Consider the following 13,356-nt stretch of genomic DNA (forward strand, 5'->3'; position numbering starts at 1 on the left):
TTTTCCTATCATTTCACAATTCTAAATCATTTTAGGTATGATAGAAAAATTTGGGTTCCTTTTTATTTACTTTCTTCTCTTGAGCGTAGTCTATTAAATCATGCTAAAAACAATGAAAACCTAGTGTTGCATGAGGGGTTAATCTTACTTATTATGGAATATGCCAAAGTGCATGAGGTTAAGCCCTCCCTTATTGCAAACAACCCTAATCTTTTGGCTAGCCATGATGTTCATGAGGTTTCTGATACCGATTTTAATGAGAAGGAGGTGGAGGGCATGGCCATGGATTGGAATAACATCCATGTGTCCGATGATTCTAATTATTGATCATCGGAGGATGAGGACCCCCTGCAAAAAGTGACCCACAATACAAACAAAAGTAGGAAAAGAAAATGTATTCCTAGACAACCGGTTAAAAAATTCAAAACCCTACATTCTAAATCCCCTATTTTGGGCCCTCAAAATTTTAAAAAAATTAAAATGGGGAAAGGGGTGGAGACAAAGGGTAAAGGGTTTGAATAAATTAAACCAGGTATCCCCCTTAATCTGGACCTAGGAGAATATAAAAAGGATGAGAACAACTTTAAAGTGCTCTTGGCTAACTCTACCAATAACTAGATGAAGTGTATTCGTTCGATGAATAGTGAAATTACTTTTTTAAAATATGGAATTAATGATATTATCAATACCTTCATGGAGAATCCTATGTTAGACAAAAACGACAAGATTTTGAGGATGACTAAAAAATTAGTGAAAGATATTTGGGTTATGAAAACTAAACATGAGTCAAGATTAGCCCATCTGGAAAAAAACATGGAGGAATTAAAGGGCAACCTCAGGATATTGGTGGAAATCAAGAAAGAGGCTATGAATAGAAGTGTGGAAGGTGTTAGAAGGGTTAGTGAGAGAATTGCTTCTTAGAGAGCCCAACCATAATCAACCAAGATGAGCAAGAAGAGTTCGGGAATAATCACACAGGATGTTGATATGCAGATCTCTAATGGAACTTCAACCAGGATGAGGAGAAAGAACCAGGAGAGGAGCAACTTTAGATTTATCATGTACGAACTTAAAGGTATTAATAGGAATAACATCCAAAAAATCATGGAGCTCATGAAAGCTCTTGACTAGCTCTAGTTTTGCTAGTTTTTGTTTTCCTTTGTTTCTTCTGTTTCTTGGATTAGGAGTGATGGAGTGTTTTCCTTGTTTTTGTGGCTGGTTGGTAGTTGTTTAGACTTTGGTTCACTACTGGTTTTATGTTTTGATGTTGACTTTGGGTTTCGAGTCCCTGTAAACCCGTTTATCCTAATAAAAAATAAGCTATGCTGGATATCATACGCCTATGTCTAAATTATAATTGGTTTTTATTTTAGAACTTAATTAAAACAAATTATTCAACAAAAGCTTATGAAATTAAATGCAAGCACTAGATATTGGTGTTAACAATCTAAATTCAATAGAATCAAAATTTTATTCTTGTTAGAAAAAAAGTTGTATGTGACATCATACACATTAATTTTTAAAATTGTTGTTTACTATTTAAACTAGTTAAATTGTGCAAACAAAATCTCAGAAATCACTAGTTTCCATCATCTTCAAATTCTTAATGATTTATTTCAAAATGTTGATTTCAATGTCAAGTTTGGCAAAAATTAATAACCCATTATTGTCAAATCACCCTAGCTCTTAGGCATCTTATCCTTTGACCTTAGGAATCTCATCTTATTCTCTAACAAAATATTACTTTGATAAGATAAATTCCTCAATATTACTTGCATGACATATTGTCCAATAAAAACATATTTCAAATTTTGATGGTTCATTTATCATTCAAGTCAATTTTCCCTTGAATTGGCATGGTAATTTATTTTGAATTCAACAATTGTTGTTACAATTCCCTATTCTAAAACTCTTTGCCATAATACAATATAATATGGTGTAGCATGGAATACCATTTTTAATGTAAAACTTTATCAATAACCTTTAAGTTGACTAGCTCCTTATGGATTCCTTCAACTTTGTAAGTTATAAAATAGAAATCCTTATTAGTAACTCCAAGTTCAATATTTACAATGATCATATCAGGTGAGTAGGAATTTGTGGCTTCAAATTAATTTCCAACACTTGCCACAAAGCATAATATATCCCTATGAGTATACTTGAAGAATGTGTACATTGGTGGGCCCTTGGTCATCTTGGAAAAATGAGTGAGCTTATTCTAAAGGGTTCTTTCTTGATGGTGGAGTAACCAACCATTTTGTAGCTAAATATTTCTCTCTTGTACTCTCTATTCACTGCATGAAATTCAATTTAAATTTTATTATAATTATGAGATTGAAAACATTATAAACTAACTCTTTTTTCAATTTAATAAAAAAATATTATAAATTAACTCTTTGTTCAATTTTATCAAAAGTTTATTGTTAGAATTTCATATAGTTAGTCATTGTATATTATATTTATTGCTACCTTTCCTAATAAGTTCTATATTGATGATTACATTGAGCACCACCAAGCTCTCAAGGTCAAGGATCTCAATTTTTTAGATGGGGTGGACTACATTGCTATTCCTAGGACAGTAATTGAAAAAATCATAACCTTTAATAGGAATTATTTTCCTCCTAATATACTTGGCATGATCAATAAGTTTTTAAAAAAAAAATTTTTTTCCTAAATATGCTTCACCTTCTTCAAAGAGCCAAAAAAATAAATGACAAAGTAAACCATTCTCAAGACCCCATTTCGTCTTTTTACTGTAAGAGACTCCTTGACTCGTATGTTTCTTGAGAATATATATATACAACTTCAACACATGGTAATTTCATCTTTTTACTGTAAGAGACTCCTTGACTCGTATGTTTCAAGAAAATATATATATACAACTTCAACACATGGTACAAACCTAAATAATTTAAATTTCAATAATTAAGACTCATCTATCTACTCTTAAAAGAGAAGAAATTTGAACTTATTCATTTCATGGAAATAGGAAATCCTAAGTCGAAAAAAAAAAGTAATTCTATTGATTGATACGAAAATTCTTAAAAGCATGACGAAAAGTAATAATTTTGTTAGCAAATTCTCATATGAAAGAAATAGACGATCTTCACACTAGCCATTCATAAGTTGGTAAGTTGGTATATAGACCATCAAATTGATCACAGCTATAGGATCATCAGCTAGTGAATCATTTACGCTTAGTCTATAAGAATTCAAAATCATCATCAACAAACATAGGATGTACTGCAACAGAATTTTGATGTTTCTCCTTAAGAGCCAAATGGAGAAATAAAACACATTAGCTTTCTCTAACACTTGAAGGACATGTTCCATTGAAGAGCATCAACGTGGCTATGAAAGGGAAATCATAAATGAAGGTGCACTCTGAAGAGGAATCGTGCCTAAAGAAATGTCCACCTATAAAAGTATTTCCACGTCGTGAGGTGGATGTCATAGGTAATACTTGGGCTTAGACAAGGAGATACCAAATCGATATAATTAGAAATCGTTGAAGCCGTGTATCCTCATAGAACAAGGGCTGCAAGGCAGCGAAGTTCCTGCCAAATCCTGGAAGAATAGTTTGATATGCTTTTGTTCGTGAATAAATGACATTTGCTTTGGCAGAAGAGGTCTTTGTTAAAAGTATTAATGTTAGACAAAGGAAGAATGGTGTACTCTTGCCTTTACCCTGCCATGATTCTGGTTCTTCAGTTACAAACAAGGCAAACTTTTGAGCCCTCCAAAATCCTTCATGCTTGCAGTCATCTTGGTATCATGACATTTGAAAGTACATATAGACATATCTCCATAATGCTCTATTTTTTATGGCAATTGCCTTAGACAGTGATATACGTCTATGATGCAAGCAAGAATTTTCTAGCATAAGAGATGAGTGACCCTTTTCCATCATTATAAACATGGACAATGTTTTTGTGGACATCATTGTTGATGCTAAAGTAAAAAAAACTAAACCAATAGGCTTGTGCTGCAACAATGGACACTGTATGAGAAATCACAAATAAAAATGAAAGAGCATCCCTCAAAGCATGATAGAAGGTGAATTTTTATCCAATACTAAGGTTGGTAATGCTGTAGACATGCATGCAAGAGTTACCAATGAGAATCATGATATAAGGATAATAGAGTATAGGTAAGGCCAAAGGCCAAAGTTAGAATTTTTAGTAATGAAAACAATGTAAAAAGTATGTCCAAGACCACTCCATCATAACATCCTATAAATGTTGCATAACAAAGGATCTTAGCATGAATAAGGGTTTGCACATGGAAGATTACAATGCTACAAGAGCAAAATGTTGTCAGAGGGTTAGGGTTGCAAGAATTATGAAATAGTTCATAGAAGATGGTTTGCAAACCTAAGTCAAATGAATTATAGTCTACCTAAGGCACAGCTAAAATATGCACAATAACATTGAACAGGGCATGAGTATACAAAGTAGAAAGAGGTATTTTTAGATGATAGTGTTGTAATTGCTTTGGTAGACATGTTTGCAAAGTTTTGAGATACACACAAGGCCCGTGGGCTGTTATTAGTAAACTAGTCCAAAGATTCAAGGAGTCTAGTTTTTTTTCATTGTCAAGGAGAGTTATATAGTGGATGTGGTCTCATGGACTTCAGTGATTGCAGGATATTTGCAAAATGGGTTTGTAGAAGAAACTTCGAAAGTTTTAAGCAAATGCAACTGGCTAGTGTAAAGCCAAATTGCACAACCTTTTCCAGCATCATCCCAGCCTGTGCAAAAATGGGAGCTTTGGAAGAGGGGATGGAAATCCATCAAAACATAATCAAAAGTGGATTTTTGTTAGATGTTGGAATTACAAATACCCTGATAGACATGTATGCAAAATATCGAAGCATACACAAATCTCGTCAATTGTCTCACAGCATGCCTCAACAAGATGTGATTTCATGGAGTACAATGATTGATGGATATGCACAAAATGAGTTTGTTGTAGAAGCTTTACAAACTTTTAAGCCAATACAATTGTTAGGTCTTAAGCCAAACTCTACAACCTTTGTCAGCATCCTCCCAGTCTGCCAAAATGGGAGATTTGGAATTGGGTATGCACATCCATCAAAGCATAATAGAAAACATTTTTTTGTCAGATGTCATGTTTATGAATGCCCTGATAGACATGTATGCAAAATGTGGAAGCATAAAAAAATCATACGAACTATTTGAAAAACTGTCGGATTGAGTTGTGGTCTCATAGAATGTAATGATAAGAGGGTATCCACAAAATGGATTTCTTGTAGAAGCTTTAAAAACTTTTAAGCAAATGCAGTCAGCAGGTGTTAAACCAAACTCCACAACCTTTTCCAGCATCCATCCAGCCTGCGAGAAGATGAGATCTTTGCAAGAGGGTATGGATGGCCATCATAACATAATTGAAAGTGGATTCCTATTGCATGTTGTAGTTGTGAGCGTCTTGGTAGACATGTACAAAAACATGGGAGTATAAAAAAGGCATGTGAATTATTTGACAAAATGTCTCCATGAGATGTAGTCTCATGGACTGCAATTATTTCAGGATATGAACAAAATGGGCTTGTTGAAGAGGCCTTGGAAACTTTTAAGAAAATACAATTGGCAGGCATAAACCAAACTACACAACTTTTTCCAGTGTGTTCCAAAATGGGAGCTTTGGAATAGGGTATGGGCATTCATCAAAGTATCATTGAAAGTGGATATTTGGTAGATGTTGTAGTTGCAAATGTTCTGTTAGATATGTATGCAAAATGTGAAAGAATGACAAGGCACGTGAATTGTTTGATAAAATGTCTCAGCTAGATGTGGTCTTGTGGAATACAATGACTATCGGATTTGCACAAAATGGCTTTTGCAAGGATGGTTTCAAAGTCTTTGAACTAATGAAGCACTTTGGAATACACCCTGACCATGGAGGATTTGCCTGTGTTTTATTTGCATGCAGCCACGCAGGTTTAGTGGATGAGGGCTACAAATGCTTCAATGGCATGATTGACTCTTATTTGCATTACTCCTACAATTGATCACTATGCATGCATGGTTGACCTGCTTGGTCATACTGGCTATCTTGAGGAAACTCTAAACTTTATTATCAAAATGCCAATTAACCCTATGGTAGTTGTGTGGATGTGTTTGCTTGGTTCCTATAGATCACATAAGAATACGAGGTTAGGGGTATTTATGGAAACTCTCCTTTTTGAGCTGGATTAGAGAAACACTTCAACTTATGATCTTCTACCAAACATCTACGCAGATGTGGGAAGATGGCACAAGGTTCAAAAGGTGAGGAGATCTATGAAAGATAAGAGGAATTCAAAATATTCCTGGATGTAGTTGGATTGAAGTACATAAAATGGTACATATTCTTTTGTGTTGGAGAAAGATCACACCCGCAGATGCAGGCGATCTATGCAAAGTTGGAGGAATTGTCATATGAGATGAAGGCGTTAGGCTTTCTTTTAGATTCAAAATACATACTGAATGATGTGGAGGAATAAAAAGTTTTTTCCTCTGTCAACTTAGTGAGAGGCTGACAATTGCATTTAGCTTACTAAATACACCCCTTGGAACAACTATTAGAGTCATTAAAAACCTTCAAGTATGTGTTGACTGCCATACTGCAACCAAGTTTATCTCCAAGATTATTGCAGGATAAATTATTGTGAGAGATGCAAACTGGTTCCATCATTTCAAACAAGGACAATATTCTTGTGGAGATTATTGGTGATGCCAAGTGAAGCATGAGAGTTCTTGTGCATATAGAAGAACAATGATAGAGTTCGAATGATAATTGTAATTCTTGGTTGAAGAGTAAGAGATTCATCATGCCAAAGTACAGTGTTTTGATAGAGGACATTCACAGGGATTAATGTGGGACAGAGGTCATTAAGGACATGATAATGCAAAAGTAACAATGAATATCATGATATAAGGATAATAGAGTATAGGCAAGACCAAAGGCCAAATTTAGAAATTTTAGTAATGAAAAAGACATAAAAAGTATGTCCAAGACCACTCAATACATCATAACAGTCTATAAATGTTGCATAACAAAGACAAGAGCCTTATACTAGGCAATGTCAAAGGATGTTTTCAGGTAGCATGAATAAGGGTTTGCACATGGAAGATTACAATGCTACAAGAGTAAAATATTGTTAAAGGGTTAGGGTTGCAATAATTATGAAACAATTCATAGAAGATAATTTTCAAACCTAAGTCAAATGAATTATAGTCTACCTAAGGCAGAGCTAAAATATGCACAGTAACATTGAATAGGGCATGAGTATACAATGTGGAAAGAGGTATTTTCAAATGATGGTGTTGTAATTGCTTTGGTAGACATGTTTGCAAAGTTTTGAGATACACATAGAGCCCTTGGGCTTTTATTAGTAAACTAGTCCAAAGATTCAAGGAGTCTAGTTTTTTCTCATTTTCAAGGAGAGTCATATAGTATCTTCTCTACAATAAAGAGTATGTGACAGTCCAAAATCATCGAGATCAACAAACATGGAGAGGGAAAATCACATAGACTGAAAGACCATTGGGCATCACAGTAAGGATAAGGAAAGACCACAAATGATAATATTGATTTATACATTGGCCTCTTGACTTCTAAACACCAAAAGATTGATTCACATTGACAGCTGAAAAAATGAGAAGAAATGATTTATTACGGAAATTAAGGGCAACTAAGAAAGCATTTATCATGTTATTTAGTATATAAATCAAAACCAGAACCATGATAAATTAGTCTAAACAATTTTAATGCATGCAACCATTTATTACAGCCAATTACTATAAGACTAACTCAACTCTTCATTGCTATGCTTTAAAAGATAAGTAGAGAAATCTATGCAAGAAATGAAATCCTGGATGACTAAAGCGGACTATAAGATTGACCTTTATTGCCATTATGGATGTCATTAGAAGGAGAGGCTGATTAAATTCCAAACTTTAAGAAATTAGAGTTGTATCGATGACTGTAACAAAACTGACTACTTTGAAAGTGCATATAGACATATCTCCATAATTCTCTATTATTTATGGCACAAGTCAATTGCCTTAGACAGTGATATATGTCTATGATGTAGATAATCTCATTCCAAGAAAAGGAGAGATTGAATCTATTCATGATGCATCCATCATATATTTAATAATTTAACCAATCATAGTAAAACCCAAGAAGTAGGGCATTTGACATGTGTAATAGACTACGATATAATATAATTGTGGCAATGTGTTTTGCGCCCAGGTGTAAGTCTAGCTCACTAGCATTGTCCTCTATATCCTAAACATATACCTACAAATTTCCACAAATGTCACTTGCATAGACACTATAAAATGGCTACTGCTCAATCCTATAAAGGGTTGACACCATGTATCCAGTACTAAAATAGTAATTTCGACAAGATTTTTCATGTTGCACTAGAAATCCATGTCATTGTGAAATCACTATTTACTTTTTAAGCATTATCCTATACTCAAAAGGAAGAAACAAAAGAATGCCACAAAAATTCCAAATTTTCAAATTTGGGTAAAAAGAAACGACAAAAAAGAATATCGCTCAACGTCATAGATCCAATACAAATGGGAATAAATGGTATCACATACTACATTTTTAGATCATTTAAAAAAATAAAAATTTATTGTCAATTAGAACTTTTAAATCAGATACAATCTTCAATGCTAGTTAAATTTTTAGAAAATGGACCATCCTAAACAAAGGAAATCACAAAGATTAATGACTGTTGTTCAAAATTTACTCACATATGCATTCAAATATGTTAATTTTTTTCACTAAATTAGAAACTATATCTCACTAGAGCTCATATATAGAGACTTACAAACTCATTTCCAATGCTACTTAAATTTCAGAAAACAATTGAGGCATAAAAAATTCGAGACAAAAGCATTTTACATATATCTAAATTACTGATCTCATCCGAAAGGAAAGCCGCCTGAAAAAACAATGTGAATAGGAGAAGTAGACATAGGCTAGGTACTTCAACTGGCATGAATGTCAAACCCTAGGGTAGAATTCATTAAACCTGCATGGAATAGATATCACATTTTTCATCAATATTAATTATACTCCTAATTAACTCATCACCCACCATTGGGATTGTGAGAGAAATGAAAAAGAACTATTTATTTATGGAGCATGGTTGAAGAATACGCCCTCACTGATCTGAGTTGAAGGATATATATCTATGGCAAACGCTTCGGAAACCTTTAGACGAGAATTGATTCACCCTGTGGGATCATCTCTACCTCTGCCTCTCGCCGCAGCTACTCCCATATTGCGTATGATGAAATAGATACAGGTATAGGCACACAGAGCATAAAAAATCTGAAAAGGCACAAATTAAATCAGTATGCAAGATGTCGAAGCAGAGACAAGGCATGTGGATTATGAAATAATGCCATCTGGTCCTCGAATCCCCCATAACCCTGCAATGCCTTGACAAAAATATATGTTTTTGTGCGTTCTCTCACATTGAAATTGTAGAATGCGTCTGCAACTAATCTGTAATGGCAATTAGAGGCCAACAACTCTTACTTGACATCCTGCAACCCTCCTCTGCCATCCTGCAACCGTAAACCTAGCCAATAGTAGTATGTCAAAAAAAATCAAATTAATAGAGCCTTAAAAAACAAGCAACTTCACTCAAACATGAAACGAATATATATCAAATAGGAAGGAAAGCTAAAATTTGATTGGCTAATGACATTCAGATTAATCATTGTTTAAGAATGAAGCCTCCACAATATTTCCATGTGAGGCAGGAACTAATAATGGCATAATTTAACGAAACTAAACTTGATAACATGGGCTCCAAAGGGACATCATGCAACAATCGAAAGCTAACATTTCTCAAAAACTCATTTGTCTCCTTATTTTCAACGACATGCTTAATTAAGGTCAAATAAGACACGCAATCTTATTCCATACTAATGACATATGTCATCATAGCTCATCAACACTAGCTTGATCTGATAAAATATGATGAAGCCATTGTGTTAAGAGGTGATATGCTGTAATAGGAAACTATCGTGTTTGTGTATGGTGGCCCCACGAGCAATGCACGAATCATAATAGATAATGTCTCATTATAGTTTCCCACATGAGCTTGCTGCTACTAGACAAAGGATTACAACTTAGGGAAGACACATGTCATAACAGTGCAATAATGAAAGATAACATGTTAATACAAGGACAACTTGTGCTAAAAAGAGGAAAGGGAACCCACTCAAATGATTCCATAGACATAACATCATGTGACCACAAAAGGAAAACATATCTGCAAGCACACAAAGTATATTAAAATACTAGGACTTATAGGCTCAATTTATAACTTGAAGAGGTTGGTTTCATAACAAAGACTAGGATATGATAAATCAAATAAGTAAAATATAATGGTAAAATGTAAGGGCACAAATCAAAGCCATATAGTTTGAAATAAAAATTAGAATATTTCACCTATATATATCAAAATCTCTTGTTGAGACCATCTGTCAAAACCAAAAGCATACATTTGATAATAAGTTTTTCGTGCATTCATTTAATCTTTTGTTACATTTTACATACTAAGATATTGATAAGTAGGAAGTATTTTCCTAAAACATGTAAAAAGAATTATTCATAATAGATTTGATGTTAGTGCTGAATTAATGATCACGAAGTGTCTGACATGAGAAGCACAACACGTACTGTGCCAAGCATAACTTGCCCATAATATTTGTGAGTCATGAACATGATATTATTATAAGGGCAAGTCATTCTTGGCTCAGCCCTTATGAATTTTTATTTGCCCAAATGCATTATGAATTCAATCCAAAAGACCCAGAGGAGTCGAATGGATATCACCGACTGTAAAGGTTCCTTTTAAAGCCCACTCAATAGACAAATTAAATATATTCAAAAGAAACGATATATATGAAAGGTTATTCTATTTCGTTCTCTGACCAATAAATGAGGTTCGATAGCAATCTTCTTCAATTTGCCGCACTACGAATCCACGGGATAAACGTTGAGGAATCGAAGTCATGCTTATCCAGGTGCTCAATGATTGAAGAATTGAGTAAAGCAGACCATTTAATTAAAAGTGTTTATTTTGACGTGGACACTATAAAATAAATTTGTATACGAAGATATTTTGTTTTAACTTCGAGTATTGGTTTGGCTGCAATGAAATCGTGGAAAGGAAGACACCTTAGGAATAAAGGTAAAGTTTCATACCTTTGATAACTAGCAGTTGCACGTTATGTGCGTGCAACAGGAAGTCGATAGGCAAAAGTTAGAAAACATGGGCTATAACTTCGACTGCTGACTAAATGTGAATAAAAGAATTGATTATGCATATCCTTCATGGTAGCTTCCGGGTGGGAGCAAGCAACTTTCATTTCATGATGGAAAATTTTATTTACGAAGCTAAACCCAACTTTTGCCTGATCAGTAATGTACCTGTAGAAAACAAAAATTGGAAAAGTTGAGGACCTGTTAGATAATGTATCAACTATTAAATAAAAAAAATAAAAATGAATTTGGAGATAAATGAACTTACAAGGCAGAAGTAACAAGGATGGGAATATGAAACACCAAACTGAAGAGGACATAAGATGAATGTGTAACCACATAAACATGTAAGAACATAAATACATGTACATAGAGATAAAAATAGAAATAGTAAACTGTTTGACAAAATGCCTCAAAGAAATTCTTGTTTCCTATAAGACTTCAATATAGTCCAAGAAATCATCAAAATATAGTTTTAAGAGAAATTAGAACAATCTCAAATGACTGTCATAGTCCCATGACACATCACAAGCAGCCCTCTTTCAAAATTTGTATTGGTAGAATCTTAGAGCATAGATCAATGATGAAGATAGGGGCATGAAAGAGGTGAAAGCTCATATAAAATATAGCGATTTATGAAGACCATTTAAATCACAATGAAGTGAAGAAGATTAAGTATTACAGTCCAGCCAAAGGATACTTATGAGACACCAAAAGATGCATAATGACAGGCCATATGGTATTCCGAAAAGACACCTTTCAAAGCTATAATAAATAGAATACAAAAGTTTGCAACAAACTTGATTATGGCTCAAGTGAACAAGGATTTTTATTCAAGCTCAAAGGGTTGCTAATCTATGAGGAAAAGGATGGATTTGGTGTGAGGATTGCAGGCATATCACAAGGGAACAAACCTAGGACGGTGTCCTTATTTTGCACAATACATGTACATCTACGTACATCAATATATGAGGACTGTATACAATGAAAATACAAGCCCACAAAAGAAGTTTTCTTTTACATCATAGAGGAAAGAAAGCGCTTATATTCAAGGAAGAAATGCATCTTAATAGACCATATCAGCCATTTGGAGCAGTCTATAGAAGTGAAAGAACAGATTAAAAATAAACCCAAAACAGTATTCTGCTACAACATAGATAAAAACAGAGCAAAAACTAATAGTATGCGACAACATGAAAACAGATTTCTTCTATTTATTCATTAACACAGAAAATACACACAGACATTTACATGGCAAATTATGTGCTACAGCACCAAACCATATTTTATTGATTGCATGTAAAAATCAGATTACATATGCCTGTTTTATAGAGGACTTCAAAAGAATGAAGAAAGTTTTAGAAAGTATTATAACATTTACTCCTTTTTTAATAACTAAAAGTCTGCATGACCGATGGAGATATTTGGTTTGCATGATTTCCAAAATGATAGAACTGTTGGTAACTACATGCTCATAATGAAACCAGAGTTTAATGGTGGCTGACTGCATGCATGCGGTGGTTGCATGGTATCGCATGAGGGAGAAATTACACTCCAACAAGAAGAGCGGCAATCAAAAACACATCACCGAGTCAAAAGCAAGATTGTACAAATTCCAAAAGTGGAAACATTAAGAACCAAATAAAACTCACTTTGCCCTTGTTGCAGATATCCATGCCTGATCCTTCGATCCTGCATCAAACATAATCCGGTCAAAACATGAAATGCAAATCAAGAAAACCAAGAAATGGAAATGACCTCAGCTGCTGTCTGGAACCCCATGGTTCCAAAATGCCCATGCAATAAGTTGAAATATTTTTCTAGACATGTTCTCGGGAGCAGGTAGCCATAAAACCTCCTGGCACAGCAAACAACAAAACCACTCTGGAAGTCAGTTTTCCAACCCTCATCCCTACGATGACACTGTTGCAAACAACACCTAGCTTCAAAAATAAAATCACTAATATCACAAATAGAAAGGTTCTAACATCGACAGCAACGCCATTAAATGTCATTGATTGTCTGCCTTGTCCATTTGCCAGCGCAATGAGT

At 34.2% G+C, this 13,356-nt stretch overlaps 1 long non-coding RNA gene across 1 annotated transcript; it reads right to left on the reverse strand.

The window, feature by feature from the left end:
* Positions 1-9,049: 9,049 nt before the first annotated feature.
* On the reverse strand, positions 9,050-13,155 carry LOC131057761 (uncharacterized). Its single transcript, XR_009109038.2, has 3 exons — positions 12,957-13,155; positions 11,248-11,472; positions 9,050-9,610 (listed from the first exon to the last, which is right to left on the reverse strand). It is a non-coding gene; the product is annotated as an uncharacterized LOC131057761 (long non-coding RNA).
* Between the last annotated feature and the right edge of the window lie 201 nt (positions 13,156-13,356).

This window comes from Cryptomeria japonica, chromosome 7, assembly GCF_030272615.1.
Source record: "Cryptomeria japonica chromosome 7, Sugi_1.0, whole genome shotgun sequence".
Lineage (NCBI taxonomy): Eukaryota > Viridiplantae > Streptophyta > Pinopsida > Cupressales > Cupressaceae > Cryptomeria > Cryptomeria japonica.